The following is a 15,567-nucleotide window of genomic DNA, read 5'->3' as shown; positions in this document are numbered from 1 at the left end:
GTACTCCTGACAGAAGACACACAGAAAAGCAAATGGCAAAGAAACTTGCCCGGAGTTAAAAGACATTCTTAAACCTTCGACAGCTCGTAAAGAATAAAATTGAACAATAATGCATTTGGTGAGATGGACTACACCTCACCGACTTAAATAAAGAGAAGCAACACTGTTCAAAAACTGTGGTAAATACAGACATTTTCAGGGAGAAAAGCAAATACATTCGTGAGATATTTGAATGAAATAAATGTTAAATCTAGTTCTGTGTGTACAAACAACATTTCATTCGGCTTTAATGCCTAAAACATCTCAATATCTCACAGGAGGGTTCAACCGCTCAATCGGCCAGCCTATGGTAGCCTGTGCTAGCCTCTTTTCATGAAAAACAAGCATGTTTTTGGTTTAACAGGAAAGGGTTAGCAAATGGCCTCTCATTATTACAAGTTTGTGCTGTCAGTGAATTCACTGGATACAGCAGTCTGGCATTGTTTTCAGCTAAAAGCACTGTGCCTGCCTTCTGCAGTTGCTATTCAATTATTCAAATGTAAAATTTATTTGAAGCTTGCAGCGTTGTTGCCAAAAGCTGGCATATTTATTAGCATCATTTGTGTGCCAGTGGAGCAAATCTGCACCGTAGCAGCATTGAGTCTCACCGCTGAAGGCTGCAATAATATCAGACGCTAACAGGGATGATCGTTCATGTGATCATCCTTCAGTTCTGTTTAGTTTAAACATCTATTTCTGGAGCCAAACTAACTGGTAATAGAGCTCTTACTCGGGAAAACCCTGTTGTCACGGTAACATTCCTGAACACTGTCAGCTCCTAAGGGCTTGTGTACACAACATGACGGAACGAGACGCACATGCCACAGTCGTACATGCCCAAAAACTTAGTGATCGATGGAAAGGTTTTAGGGAAGGGGGAGGAAAAGTGTTCTTTCATGTCTGTTTCCCATGAGTCAAATATTAAAGTCTGAAGAACATGAGGAAGTGTTATGAAAACATGTAGCATGTGTGTGACTGTTATGACAGGGACGCTTGGACAGCTCACAACAGTCTGCAGTAAATAAGATCGCATGTGCAGTTTTGCGTGTGTGTGGCAGCAGATAAGCATTTCCATGCCTCGAGGATGGGAGGAGCTTAGAGGGCCATGAACCCCAAAGTTAATGTGTGAATGCGCAACGTTTACTTAAAGACACATTAGCAGGTTTTGCCCAATATTTAGTCATCCATAATGACTTTATGGCCACCAGTCCTCCCACACCCCTGTTGTAAGCACTATCATACATACCTAGCACTTGTTTTCCCCTTGCAAGACTGAAGCTGCTGATGATGTTCTGAGACTGGCAGTGCGTGGATTTTGTCTCATTGTCATATTGGTTTTAGGAAGGTGTGTACACAGCAACCATGCTAGTCTGTTGGCATTGTGTCATGTCACCGAATGTTACAATATAGGAAGCTGGTGGAGACACAGGGGGAGGACGGTGGTGGAGCGAGTACGACTGAAAGGAAGGCAAACTCAAGGTCAGAGATAGAGGCTATCAGACTTCCTGCCTACACAGCCATGAACGTAGTTTCAGCTGTAACAGTAGCAGGCTCGTACAAACAGGAGTCAATGGAAACTGTAATGGCAATTCAAATGGAAAACAGCACTACGTCACGTTGCAAAGTACACCAGCACCGTCAGAGCAAAGCACACAGGGACAAGCAAACAGGGGACGAACCCAGACCATACAGGGAAGACATAATTGTTAGAAACGACTTTCATTAATATATTACTAGGATTGTAGTTGTTTTAATTTGGATCAGTTCCAATGATTAAATGTTGGTCTAAGTGAGGGGACGATGGCCTTCTGGGAGTTGAGGATGACCCGCTTCTGCTTTTATACTCTGACACTCATTAATTATGTATTACCAGATTCATTCTCTGCTAAATCTGCAATAGTGAGTATTGTGAAACTATTTTAAAGCTTAAAAGGATCTGTTTTTTCACTCCCTATAAATGGATTAAAATCAGTGTTAATCATATTCTTGGTTACTGTGCAGAGTGTAACACTGCCAACAGGCTCTGCCTTTTTTTTCACAACACAATGCTCAAGAATAGATGGATGGTTCCATATGAGGAGAGCAGGAGTGGGTGTCGCTGAAGCAGGGAATCCATCACAAATAAACCAAGTCCCCACAGAGGACTGCTACCATTACAATGGCAAACAATGAGACCACGAGCAGAGCAAGGAGAGTTTCAGACCAATTATATCTTCAGATTTCACCAAATTCTTCTTTCCAAATGAATGATTCAAATCCAGTTATATTATGATTTAGAATCAATACTGCATAAATCTGATACGATACCATGGCAACAACCTCTAAGAAAAAAAAAAAAGGAGTGAGAGCTAATAGAAGGAAGAACATTGGTCTGTTTTGGTGCATTACTGTCATGCGCAGGCTAATAAAACTCAGTGTTTGAGCTTCAGCATCACGAATGTCACCATTGGCGAAAATGCCATTTGAATTCATTGTTCTCATGCTGAATAAAAATTGCAATTCCTGTCCTGTTGAGTGTTTTTAGTTTAACTCAGGAAACTCTGCTCTCAGTCTGCTAAGGCTTTAAACTTCTTTCACAGGTGAGCTCTGCGGTGTCTAAGGACCTGCCATTACTTTCTGCTTCTCTTTGTAGAAAGCAGCACTTGGAACAACAGTACACACACGTGTCAAACCGCTGTCATTCTTACAGTACCAGTAAAATGGAGGTTTGTACAATTTTTAAAGGGAAGGCTATTGCTGATATTTGTACTCTGATTAAATAATTTACTTTGTAGAGAAATAAAATGCCATGCGTTCTCACCTTTTGTCTAGTCCTGTATCTTATCCACCTTCCTCGTCACACACTCTCTCTCTCTCTCTCTCTCTCTCTCTCTTCCATCCACTGTTAGTCCCTCTGTGGGTGTGTTCCCTGTGGAGGACGACAGGAGGACATGTCCACTACTGTGAGATTCATGTTCAATGTGACAGGCAGGGTTGTTTCACGCAGTGTGACAACAAATAAGATACGGAAAATATGAGAGGGGCCGTGTGGAAAGAGGTTAGCTGGTTGATATTTGAGCCCCATTGACAAGGGGCAGTGACTGTTGTCATCTTTTTTTAAAGATTAAATTGAATTCAATAAACTAAACAAAAAGGACAATATCCATTAATACCGGATTTAAAAAAGCAACAAAAAAAAAAAAAAACTTTTGTGGCAGTAAGATGAGATCATAGAACAAACTGAAATATTTTGAGACACTAAGAATTTCCACAAACAAAAACAGAGGCAATTAACATTTGTTTGTTTTTTTTAACACTAATTTACTGGTTTGAGTGGAGATAAGAACATCTCCCAATTAGTTAGTAATCATTGTGCTGTTCATCCCTGAGCCAAGTTTAGCTGTACTGGACCCTGCGGGTGAGCCATTTAGCCTGCAGGAGAAAGCTACAGGCTGCAGTCTAATCTGCTAATGGGATTACAGCACAGCACTTTACCTTAGCTATAAACAGACAGAGGCACAGACACCGAAACTACTCCGTCACTACGGCTACAGCATTAAATGTATACTCATTTGGCACCGTGTCGACAAAGAATTGTTCAGTCCGTCTGGCATTAAGTAGAATAAGTCTGCGGAAATTCCATCCAAATATTGTCCACAGCGATATTAATATTATACAAGATTATCCTGGAAATATGTAACAGATTTATAAGGAGAATCATCACAATGCCCTCATGGAAGCATTTCCTTTACCCGTTTTAACTATTTTTAACAACCATGAGGAAAACTGTAGCTAAATATTCTTGATATTCTCTGAAATTGGGTGTACACGAATATCTCAAGATTTCCTGTGAAACGACTGCAGAATATTTTTTTCTGAACTGCAATCTTGCAGCTTTTACTTATTACGTTCAACGACAAAAACAAATGTGAAATATGTTTAAGGAAAAGAAGAAGATCTGATACAACAGGCACATTTGTGCAGATATTATGCGCTCGCGGCCTCAGAAAACAAAAGCCAACACTTTAACCACTCCACCATCCCATCAGGCTGGTCTCTTAGGCAGTACTGGTATTGTTTACAGGATACAATATACTGCCTTGTGTAAAAGAGAGAAAAGGTCTGGCATCTCTTATTTCACACAATTTTTCTTTGCCAGTGTCCACATTATCACCGTATTTTTTTATACCTATAATTATTCTGGTTTATTCATGTGCGTGCACTAGGGTTACAACAGTAAAGAGACTTTCACAAAGTCATAGTTTTCTCAGAATATAAAAGTTTCACTGTACACAACATTCCATTGTTATAGAACAACACAGCGTAGACGCTTTGCTGTAATGGAAACTAAGTCATCTACTAACTGAAGGATTACAGTCTCTATTTGAAAATGAAGGTTAAGGAGGAAATAGATATTCATGTGCAAGTGTGCAATTCTCTGTCCAGTAGGATAATCTCCGATAGTGATACCACCAAACACCTTCAGCAGTTTATCGCTGCAGCTGTAACATTTGCTGCAGTGCACCTTTAAAACATTTTTCCATAATCATTCCATCGGATCAGGCCGTGTGATATATCCTGTTAATGACACACATCCTGGTAGAGCACATTTTCTACAAATTTAAAATCAACAATTTCTTTTTAGAAGACTCACCAAAACGAAGGTCCTATTTTGTACTACACTTGAAGTTGTACTTTAAAATATGAAAAATATGTTTTCCGTTTATGATTAGTTTTCGTGCAGCTTTTCAATTGAGTGCGTAACAGACCGAACAGAAAATGTTGACGTATGAGGTATTAAGAGGTAGATGGAAACACTTTTAAATTGCAGTTGCAAAAGGTGCCTGTGGACATGGTAGGAGCTTAACGGCGTTGTGGGGGCCGCTCTGAGGAAATCGTTTTTGAAAGGTTCGTTAAGAGTTTTCTGGTCCATGTATGAATGTTCAAAACTAAACCACATCAAAAGGACAGAAGAAGAACCTCTTTCGGGGCAAGTCAGTCATTTTGACTTCACCTACTGGTTTCTGTTTGAATGTTAAAGGTCTTCCAATGACAAAATAAATGCTAATAGCCCAGACGACCACAACACGATAAACCATATTATATTCCATCTAGGGATGTAACGCTGACCGGTAAAAACGATAAGCCGCGGTAAAATGTCTGACGGTTAGTACTACCGTTTCAAATTTTAATTACCGTCAAACCGTGTTTGATAGCCGCAATCCGAAAAAGCTCAGGGACACTGCTCATTGTGCGAGAAGTGCAGCCGCAGGCAGCCGATCGGACACAGGCGCCCCGCGCGCATGCGCAGTGAACAACTCGGAAACATGGCGGAGGGCAGTACTGCGGGCTGTGCTGCCGACGGGAGAACAGAGATTTTTCCACCGTCAAAACGAACCAAGTCTGAAGTCTGAATGTACTTTGGTTTTTACAAAGATGCAGAGGGAGACTGGTCGAAGACAGCAATCCGGTTTGCCAAAAATGCCACAAAAAAATCTCCGCGAAGGGTGGAAACACATCCAATATGATGTAGCATCTACGTGACCACCACCCGCAACTGTGCAACGAAGTTCATTCTGCATGTTATTTTGATTGTTTTTTTCTAAAATAAAACTTGGTTCAATGATTTAAGTGCGCCTATGAGTACTTTTTAAACATTTTGACATTTCAACAATACCGTGATAATATTGATAACAGTGATCATTTTGCTCACAATTATCGTGATGTGAAATTTTCGTATCGTTACATGTCTAATTCCATCAAATGATACCTTTCCTATTGTCTCTGTTAGGCGACTGGACTGTTTCAGTTTTCTTGAAGATGTTTTGCCTCATCGTCCTGAAGAAGCCTCTTGGACAAGAGGCGAAACGTCCTGAAGAAAACTGAAGCAGTCCAGCTGCCTGAGAGGTGCCAGGACCTGGATGACTAAGAACCTTCACACATTTTTTTTTAATGGTCAAACTATAAATATATATTGTCTTCTCACACAGCCCTAGTAACTGATGACTGTATACGTGATGTTTCAGGGCCAATTGTCACACCATTAAAACCTAATGATTTTAATTAGTGCTTCATCATTAACAAAATGTCAGCAGGTGGAATTATACGACCAAGAAAAAAAAATATTTTGAAGAGTAATATTACTTAGGAAATGCATTAATGTTTTTTGTATTTTTTTCCCATGCTAGTTTAATTTTCTGTGTTTGAGTTGATCATTCATTTGGGCTAACCTACTTATTTCCGAAGCTGTAAATGTGTCTGACGGGAACAATTACCCGGTTCTCCAGACAGGCTACTTATCTGCTTTTTTTCTGCTACTACTTCTCATCACCATCCCCTCCCTCTGTTCCCACACCTCCCCCTACTCCTTCCTGACCATCAAGTGCTTCAGCAGATGGTTCTGGGTCCGGCAACAACAGCAGAGCATGGTGGGCCCTCCTGGAGAGCACATATACACACCACAGACAGCATCTGTTTATGAATGGACTGACAATTGCCCATCCCCCGGCAGCTACAGCTGACAGGGAGGGAGGTGCCCCAAGTCACTAAAGGCAAAAGAGAGGATAAAGAACAAGGCAGTCAAGACTGGAGAGAAAAGGATGGGGGGGGGGTGTAAACTGGTTTTATGGTTTGATTTATCCTGTTCTCCAGCCAGAGGGTTGTGAACCCTAAAAAAGGGGGAAAAAAAGTAATGTAGTTGAGCTGAAATAATGAGACACATGCGGTCCTCACCTTTAGCCATTAACTTCAAGGTGAAGGATTATTATTCATGAGAATATTACAATTGAGAACTCCCTTCAGTGGCTAGTCCATCAGATTAAGTGGGCTCAACATTGGGGTTGTCACAAGAAACAGTACTTGGGCAAGGGACTATGGTACCACCACCAGGACATAAGCACTGCACAATGACAATATGTGGAATGGGAACGGCAGGTGTAGCAACAGGTCCACTGGTGGCTTAGTGAAAAGAGCACACAGATCACGGACACAGCAGGGTGTCAACCAGCGTGTCAGTCTTAGCTGGCGTGCAGTTGATAGGAGTGAGTGTGTGCAAGCATTTCTGAAGCTAATGCTTAAAAAAAAAAAAAAAAAAAAACCAAAAAACTCTACTACAGATCAGTGGGCTCTACCACTGTGATACATGTCCCCTTGAGGCCATTTGTCAGCAAATCAACGCTGAAACTGCAACTCAAGCAAAGTTCCTGTCTTGTAACGACAGTTGCTGGGGGTGAAGGGGGGGGGGGGGTGTTAGCCCCAAAGCTACAATTTGAAGCCAAGCTCACGTAGAGTGGACCAACCTTTTAACGTTGTCCTGCTACTCCCATTTTAGTGATGCAATGAGTTTTTTGCTCCGATAATAGCAATGTTGTGCATTCAGGTACACTCACATTTAAAATACATTTCCTCTGGGGATCGGTGAGATACCAGGTCCTTTAGTGACATATTTCATAGATTGGATATCAGACTGAGCACAGATCCACATTTCCATAGATCCAACTTGGCCAGGAATGCACCGCAACTTGTAAAGTGTGACATGAGAGTGTTCCAAGGGGTGGAAATCATGCTGGGTCACACGATACCGTCACCTTATTATCGTTAAGCATCTTCAATGCGGAAGAACAGCAGGAGTTGGTGCAATCCGGTGGTGGCACCAACCAGAGAGATACAGGGCGGCGGAGACCCAGGTGTTTTGAAGTCACTTTAAGATGTTTACTGACACTCACCTCTTTCCTATCATAGCCTTTATCCTGGCTGATGATCAAACCTGCTTTAATATAAAATGTCATTCTAGTTTAAGTAGTTTGAGCAGCTATAATATATATGTATCAATAAATGATTTGAATTTAGACATATTGTAAACCCTTTAAACTGAGACTCTGTTTTATGGTTCATTTGCCCCTGAATTAAGAATGGAGAAGTTTAAAACGCTGCATGCAGTCCGAGGCAGATTGCTAACAGAAACATCTCAAAACACAGACAGCGAGTGTTGGTTTATCAGGACGGTGATACCACAACATGTCAGCCAGGCCACGTAACAACTCTCGCTGGTTTGTTCAGGAGGGGTCCGACTCACAGCTGCATTAAAAAAGAAAACTGAAAAATTAATTGGAAAAATGATTAATTCCCATTATTTCACTTGGCCAGTAAGTGAGAAGACATCTGTTTGTGCGCGTGTGTGTGTTTTTCTATCAGCTTAAGCCACTTTAATAAGAAATAAGTAACCATGATTTGTTGTGTGTTCCTCACCTATTAACCTGTCCGTCTCCTCCTTCGTTGACTTTGAGGAATCGAAACCTACTTCCTTCCAACACTCGAGGTGTGGTGCATATTTTGATACTTACCTTTTCAGTCGACTGTTTTCCTGCCACGTGTCGACTGAAGCTGGAACAATTTAAAAATAATCCAACTATATTTGGGTTTCTGAGGAGGTGGAAATACGACATCTGAGGTTTTAGACTAATACATCCTATGACCCTGTAGGGGTGTTGTTATGCTCACAGTATCGATTCAGAGTGAAGCCAGCAAGGATTTTCATTTTTAGGAGGGAGTATCGAATCTATTTGTAGCCTTGTAGAAATAGTCATTTTCACACAAACACACCAGACACTGCCTTTACACTCACAAATAAGGACCTGGCTTGTCCAGAAGAACAAAAGCCAGCAGATAGTCGCGTGGCTAATTTGCATGTACAGCACCACATTATTTGCATCAATTTGCATTCGCATGTTCTCACAGAGGGTGAACACTGAAGGCCCCTTACAGGAAAGCAGTCAATTAGGAGATGACATCAAAGTATCCGCTCTTCAAAAACCGCCCAACGGCGAAGACTTTGAGTGGCTGACATTGAACAATGCGACATTTCCAGCTCATCTGCATTGAATCAAGCACTTCAGCAAGGCAGTCAAAATAAGGTCTGCTCTTTTTAGGTCACAGTAACTCAAGAAAAGCAATATGATATTTCTGGTAGGACAGGTATGTCATTTTACTGCTGTCAGGGGGGCGAGCCAATAAGGGAATGGAGATGTTCCCTGCAGAAACATTTTCTGCCCATTTGATTAATGTGCATTCAACCTGTTAAAATTTACACAGCTGGATAAGAATGTTATACCTTTAATATACAATTTGTTTCAAATTCATCAAGGCCATTAAAAGAAAGAAATACAAATGTAACATGACAAGGAGCTACGATAAGTAACAAGTAAACAAAAATACAGTTTCCTTGCCAGGGGGCGTGTGATGTATCAGCCTTTCACAGGTATCAGCAATTAGTTTTGTTTAAATGATAGGTGTCAGTGTTAACGCGTTATTAACTAGTTAACCCAACGTCCCTTTATTGCTGATAATTTTTTTTTATCATGATTAATGCGCACGGTGCTTTTTGACCCTTTGGCCATGCCATAGTTCACGGAAAACCAGAAGAGAACGCACCACTCGTCACACACGCAAGATGTAGCTGGTTGCAGCTTGTAAACAAAAAAAAAAACTGACAGCAGGTGAACATTTTATATATATATATATATATATATATATATATATATATATATATATATATATATATATATATATATATATATATATATATAAATAAATACAAATAATACACACACACACCAAAAGAAAGAAAGTACATTACCGCGTTATATCTAAATGTATTCCAGAGTAATTTATTTGAACCCTGTATGAATCGGTGACACGTCTCTTGTTACATTTACCATCAGGTGCAAACTGTGGAGGGGAATCTGGATCAGAACCTGGGTCGGCACCATCATTCTGATGTCCGATCTGTGCCTAAGGTCAACTGATGTGTGAACAATGTCAGTACTGCCACTCGATTTTGATATTCTTGAACCAACGCCCTTCTCTACCATTTTACTAATGATGGAAAGCATATTCTGATTCTTTGGTTGTTTGAATCCCAAACATCAAAACAGAATTGAGGATCTGAGTAAGTCTAAATAAGCTGGTTTCTAACAGTTCACACTCTTTATGGCAAAGCCAAAGACACTCTTGTACATTTTGCTGTCGGTCCCCTCCAGTAAAACTAGCTGGAAATCAGAATCAGAATGCTTTCTTGTCATCGTTCACAAGGTACAACAGAACCAACAAAGAAAATGGTTTGTTTCCTGTCTGAAACTGAACAAAGTCAACAAGAACAAATACTAAATTGTTGCTCCTTGTTTGTTTCGGTCGTACAACCCACCTGTAGGAGAGGTTTTACTGCTCACGGGGCAATGTTCATCTACCTGACATATGACCAACCTAGCCATGTTGCAACACCTTTGGGAATTCATAGCACAGCGTTATTAAATTCAAAATATGATCGTCTCGAGATATTAAATGTAACTTTACACAGCTTCAACATCAACATCATACACACCCTAGGTAAACTCTCCCCACTTACCAAGGAATGAAACATTATCTGGAGAACAGTGGGCCCAATGAAAACTGAAAGTGAAGCAAGAATGCACACTGTGCAAAAAGAGTAGGCCGGCAACATTAATATTGGACTTAGCTTGCCACATTTTTCTTCTACAGTATCACAATTAAGAATGCAACCAGCTCATGCGATATTCTGGGTTTGTGAATATCTGTGAACAAGCTGAATGGCGGCATTGTGTCTCAGAAATGTCTCATAGTTCAACGACTGGCCTAACTAAAAGGCCCCACAGCAGAGGCGCTGAACATTTATTCTATTTTTACCCCAAAAGCAATAATTCCACTGCTGCTACAGATATTGACAATTAAATGAATATTAAAGTGATGCACTGAAGGACCCACCGAATACCATCTGTTAAATCTAAAACAGACTTCCTTCTTAAACGTAGAAGTGAAACCACTTATAAAAAAGGATGAATGGAAACTGAAATGAACTCAATCGGCTCTACAGAGCTTGGTAATTCTTAAAAATGTTTCCGTTCAATTAATCCGATATGATACAGCTGCTCTTTTGAAGTGTGAATAAGATGTTTAATTGTTTAAATACAGAAATCAAGAGGTACCGGCTCAAGTTACACGGCCATGTGTCCAGCCACGTTTTGAAGAAAATCACACACAAACCCCCGTAAGGAAATCAGCTGAATGTTGGTGTGGGGAAATCAAAAGCAGCTGCAAATATCACGTGTGAAAAATATTTCATGTAATCCACTTTGCATTGTTTCAGCGGCAGTCACAAGTCACATACACACCCAGCTGAAACGAACGCCCCACTAAAGAGTACAACTTCACCAGCTGGCTCAAGAGCTACTGAATCCAAATAAACTAGAATCAGAGAGCCAGGGACTCATCGTACCAGCAAACCAGGACGAACAACAAGGCAGGTGACACATTTTACATCATTGATACTTCCAAACAGTTACAATAGATGTTGGACGCGTTCAAGAGCTGGATGGTGATGATGCACGATAAATATAGAACAATCAGAATGAACACACCCAATTCAGGAAACTGTGCATGTTAACAAGATTCATAAACAGATTTTGAGGTCTAAAAACAGAAAACGGATTAAGCTGGGCCCTTGAAGCGGGGCCATGGACTAGCTGTGCTCCACAGCTCTATTGTGTAGCTGCATGTGGACCAACTGTATGGACACAATGAGCTGCACAAACACCTCTCCACACACAAAACATCAGGACTCTGGCTTCTCATTTAGCGATTTTAAAACAGCAAAGCTTACTCAGCACAATGCAGCCGAGACCAAACCAGACCCTCCAATTCAATTCAAACGGAACTGCATGTGCTTGCATAAGCAGCAGCTGCCCATCCCGTGTCCCCCTGACAAACACACACACACACACACACACACACCTTTGATAACCCACTACACAAAGATGCTGCAATGCTTAGATGTAATTTAAACTTGTTGTTAACTTCTAATATTGCATGTGTTTCTGGTGAAAGGCTCACCTGTTAAGATGCTTCAGTTTCTTTGGTGGCAACAGCTTCCAATTCCAAATCTCTGAGGATGAAAAACAGATAAGAGAGTCAAGCACTCATATATGTGACAGCCATAAAGTCATAAACAAACCTCAGAAACAAATGCGAATAACCAGCTGCACGTGTTTGTGGTTGAATTTTATTGGTTTAGAGTGGGTGTATTCAAAGTCTGCCTAGTCAAGGACAAGAAGACACAAATAGAGAGACTAGTCAGTAATTACTGTATAAGACATATTTCCTCTTTCTTTGAGGGAAAGCAGGTTGATCAGCACAACAGGGAAATACGCGATCTGGGCCCCTTCAGCTCAAGCCCTGAAATGTGAATGTGTGTGTCTGGGTGTTACAGATAAAGAACCGAGTGTGGGTCAGAGTTACAGCTCGGGTCCTGATCGGCCATTATCTCAGCTGTTGCCTGACTTACAGCTTAACCAACATGGCTTCTCTCGAGCCTGGTATTTTTCCAGCGCAGCCAATACTAACAATGGCCCGGCGAAGACGTCTGGTTTCAATACACGACATAAAATCATTCTGATGCTTGGTAGTGAGGGTAGAGCAGTCAGGCCTTTATAAAAAGTTGAATGAATACGACCGCAAAAGCAGCATAACCGCTGTAGACTAGTGTTTACTTAAGCTAGCCAGCTGTTCCGCCGCTTCACCGATAGAGGGTGTTCGTCGGTTTACAACTCTGCAGATTAGCATTTCCTATTGAAAATAGAATTTACGATGCGGTTAACCAACCGATTATGTACATGTAATGACAGCTGGACAGCTGCGCATCCTCTGCATGTTACCAAAATAGCCGCACATTCAGTTTGAGTGACCGCCGACCAATCTGCGTCGTTGAATTAGCATAGTTGCTAATGCTAGCGAAAAGCTAACGTTAAGAACCGGCTAGTTAACTTGACTGCTCAAATATCTAATGGAGCAGCACTGTTGTTTCATAAGTGCGACGCCAGTTTTTAAATGACCAATCAATCTTCCGTGCAAAAGCACACAAAATACGGATTTCTATGTGCTGGCAACAATTCAAACACATCTGACAGAGTAAGGTTAACCAGTGTGCGTAATGTTACTCTGTAAGTTAGCATTAGCGCAAGGTTAAGCTACCTACAAACACAAAGGTTATCTTGTGTCAAACACAGTTCGGAATGGTCAGTTGTCTGTAGGCAAACACAAACACTTGGTTCCTCTTTTGGTGCATCTAAACGTACGATGCAAACAAAAAGTCAACCAAGCAGTCATACACTGTGCCATCTTACCAAGACACTGACAAGCTAGCAAGCTAGCTAAGCTCAGCCATTGCTAACTGAACAACAGCGGCGTCTGAACTTCTCTACAGCCCGGTATCCCTGCCTACTGCGAGGTTAAATTAACCCCACGCACAAAAAAGGTAAGAGAAAACATGATAAAATCAACCTCACCTCATTGAAGTATAAAGTGCAACAGAGTGGAAAGGAAAGCCGGCTGTAAGGCTAAAAGAATTTCAACGCATTTGCAGCATCTACGAGGGGAGGCATTCGTCCTGCATGATCGCCATTTTCTTCACTCGCTGCTGGCTAACCTTTCGCTTGAGCTCTGCTTTCCCCTCTCTCCTCTCTCCGCATTCACTTCAGCTCTGTCGGCCGCGGGAGGGGTGTGTGTATATTTCTGGAGGGGGGGGGGGGGGTAGCAGGAAACAAGCTCACCACTTCCTCTGGATGAGAAAATCAAACACGGTTGAAAATCGGCTCAGTTTTGACGGTAGATAGTGAAGGACCAGCACTGTGCGTCATGCCAATGTAATCAACAAATAAACATATCGGTAACTAATAAATATGACAGAAAAAAATACATAGTGTCACAATTAAATTGTGTCAACGAATGAAGACAAAATCTAGGACTCAGACACTTATTATTATATCATATTATTTTCTGTTTTGTGGTCAGAATTGCATTTAATTTTAGAGCTGAAGGTTTAAACTACCCATTCAGAAATAGGTCACGAGTCCCTCAATGCACCCAAGACAAGAAAATTATGACCAGAAAGAAAAATCCAAGTTTGAATTATTTAAAATTTTCATGCTTTATTCATTAACTGTCCATTTATTCTTCCTGTAGGCTTCAGTTAGCTGTCTTACCTGAAGGTACCCCACAGTGAGAGGAATAGAAATATGGACAAGACTGCAGATTTTTCATTTATCAATTTATTTTTGTAGTTTTTAGGTCTAAAAGTACATTTTAACAGTCTAACACTGTTGCTGCTTTCAGTCCATAAGATACTAACTTTTAATAAACTATTGTGAAAGAACCAAACTTTCAACTTCATTAAATTCATGCATCTTTTTAATTTCTATTTTGTTTGAATATGTTTAAGTTTTGTTTTTGTTTTTTTTAGAAATAATAAGGAAGCAAATCAATGTCATGATATTATTGTCTTTTTCATTTCCCTTTATTCAGTTTGTTGATTTATTTTTCTCAGTCTTTTTGCTTATCTTGACATTTTTGGATTATAAAAATATATACATACATCCATGCCCTCAGAAAACGTAAAGTACAACTGGCATAAACTATAAGAAGTATAATATGAAACAAGTAACCAGATTCTGTGGCGTGTCATTAATTATTTATTCACTTAATTTAAAGGCCAATCAATAATGATAGCGAAAATGTCAGATTATTATATAGCATTCATATTTAATCATATATTTTATGATCATATTTTTGTGTAGAACGGCGTGGAGATGACATTTAAACAAAAGAGAGATGCTAGAAAGCAGATGGGCCTGTCTCTCCATCACCTTACAGAGGCTGGGATGTTGACCACACAGTGGAACTACAACAAGCTCCAGGATGTTCCAAAGACATGGCCATCGATGGCCCTCGAATCTGGCTGAACCTGGTGGGTGTCATCACCCTCGTGCACCATGAGGGAGGGGACAGCTCTTTAAGGAGACCTCAAAGCCTCTCGTGCCTCTGGGGTGGGGTGGCATGCTGCTGGCACACGTCCTCAAGAAACGACTCCTGAAGAGGTTGGTGGCATATGGACAGAAGTTGGGCTGAGTTGGAATGACTTGAACAGAAAATGGAGCTCAAATCAGTTCAGGAGCTGGAGTCAAAAGACGATCTCTGGTAGCGACGAGTTTTCAGCTTCTTCACATTGATGCCAGTGGATCAGAGGCTGGGTGGAGGTTTACCTTCGGTGAAGAGCAGAGCACTTACAACTCATTTGTGCAGGCGTTGGTGACATAAATGGGCCAGATGACGACCCCTACAGGGCAGACGTACAACAGGTCAAGCAGAAAGCTGGTCTGCTGCAGATGTACCCGAGTGACCAGCAGCAGCAGCAGGTTTCCAACCTCCAGACTGCAACATGGAGCACCCAAAGGAGCTGCTGGTATCATTCTTCAAAACCCTGTATGTTGAGGACGTCTGTAGTGTGAAGGACTGAGTGGAGTGGGACTCCAGCACAGACGCAGGGGCAGCAGCAGAGGAAGAAGACTCTGTGTCAAAGCCTGTTGAGCCCTATAGCATAAAATGCTGTAGCCCTAATAGTGACCTCTGACCTCCCCGAGGAGGATGAAGCAAATTAAAAATGTCATGTGTGTTATGTCATGTGGTTTTAGTTTTTTTTTTATC

The 15,567-nt window shown here is 41.1% G+C and overlaps 1 protein-coding gene across 4 annotated transcripts in view; it reads right to left on the bottom strand.

Moving 5' to 3' along the window:
- Positions 1-13,588, bottom strand: part of LOC147245366 (trinucleotide repeat-containing gene 6A protein-like) — a 37,388-nt gene extending 23,800 nt beyond the window's left edge. For 3 of the 4 annotated variants that reach the window (XM_086183978.1, XM_086183980.1, XM_086183981.1), the window contains exons 1-3: positions 13,374-13,588; positions 11,923-11,974; positions 2,840-2,947 (exon numbers count right to left, since the gene is read on the bottom strand). The gene's annotated coding sequence lies outside the window, so the exon portion shown is untranslated. The remainder of the gene's footprint in view (positions 1-2,839; positions 2,948-11,922; positions 11,975-13,373) is intronic. The other variant, XM_086183979.1, reaches the window with a different exon arrangement.
- Positions 13,589-15,567: the final 1,979 nt, after the last annotated feature.

This window comes from Aulostomus chinensis, chromosome 18 (genome assembly GCF_037954235.1).
Source record: "Aulostomus chinensis isolate RoL2024-O1b breed Wild chromosome 18, RoL_Achi_v1.0, whole genome shotgun sequence".
In the NCBI taxonomy this organism is placed as follows: domain Eukaryota; kingdom Metazoa; phylum Chordata; class Actinopteri; order Syngnathiformes; family Aulostomidae; genus Aulostomus; species Aulostomus chinensis.
This window is presented reverse-complemented; position numbering and strand designations above follow the sequence as displayed.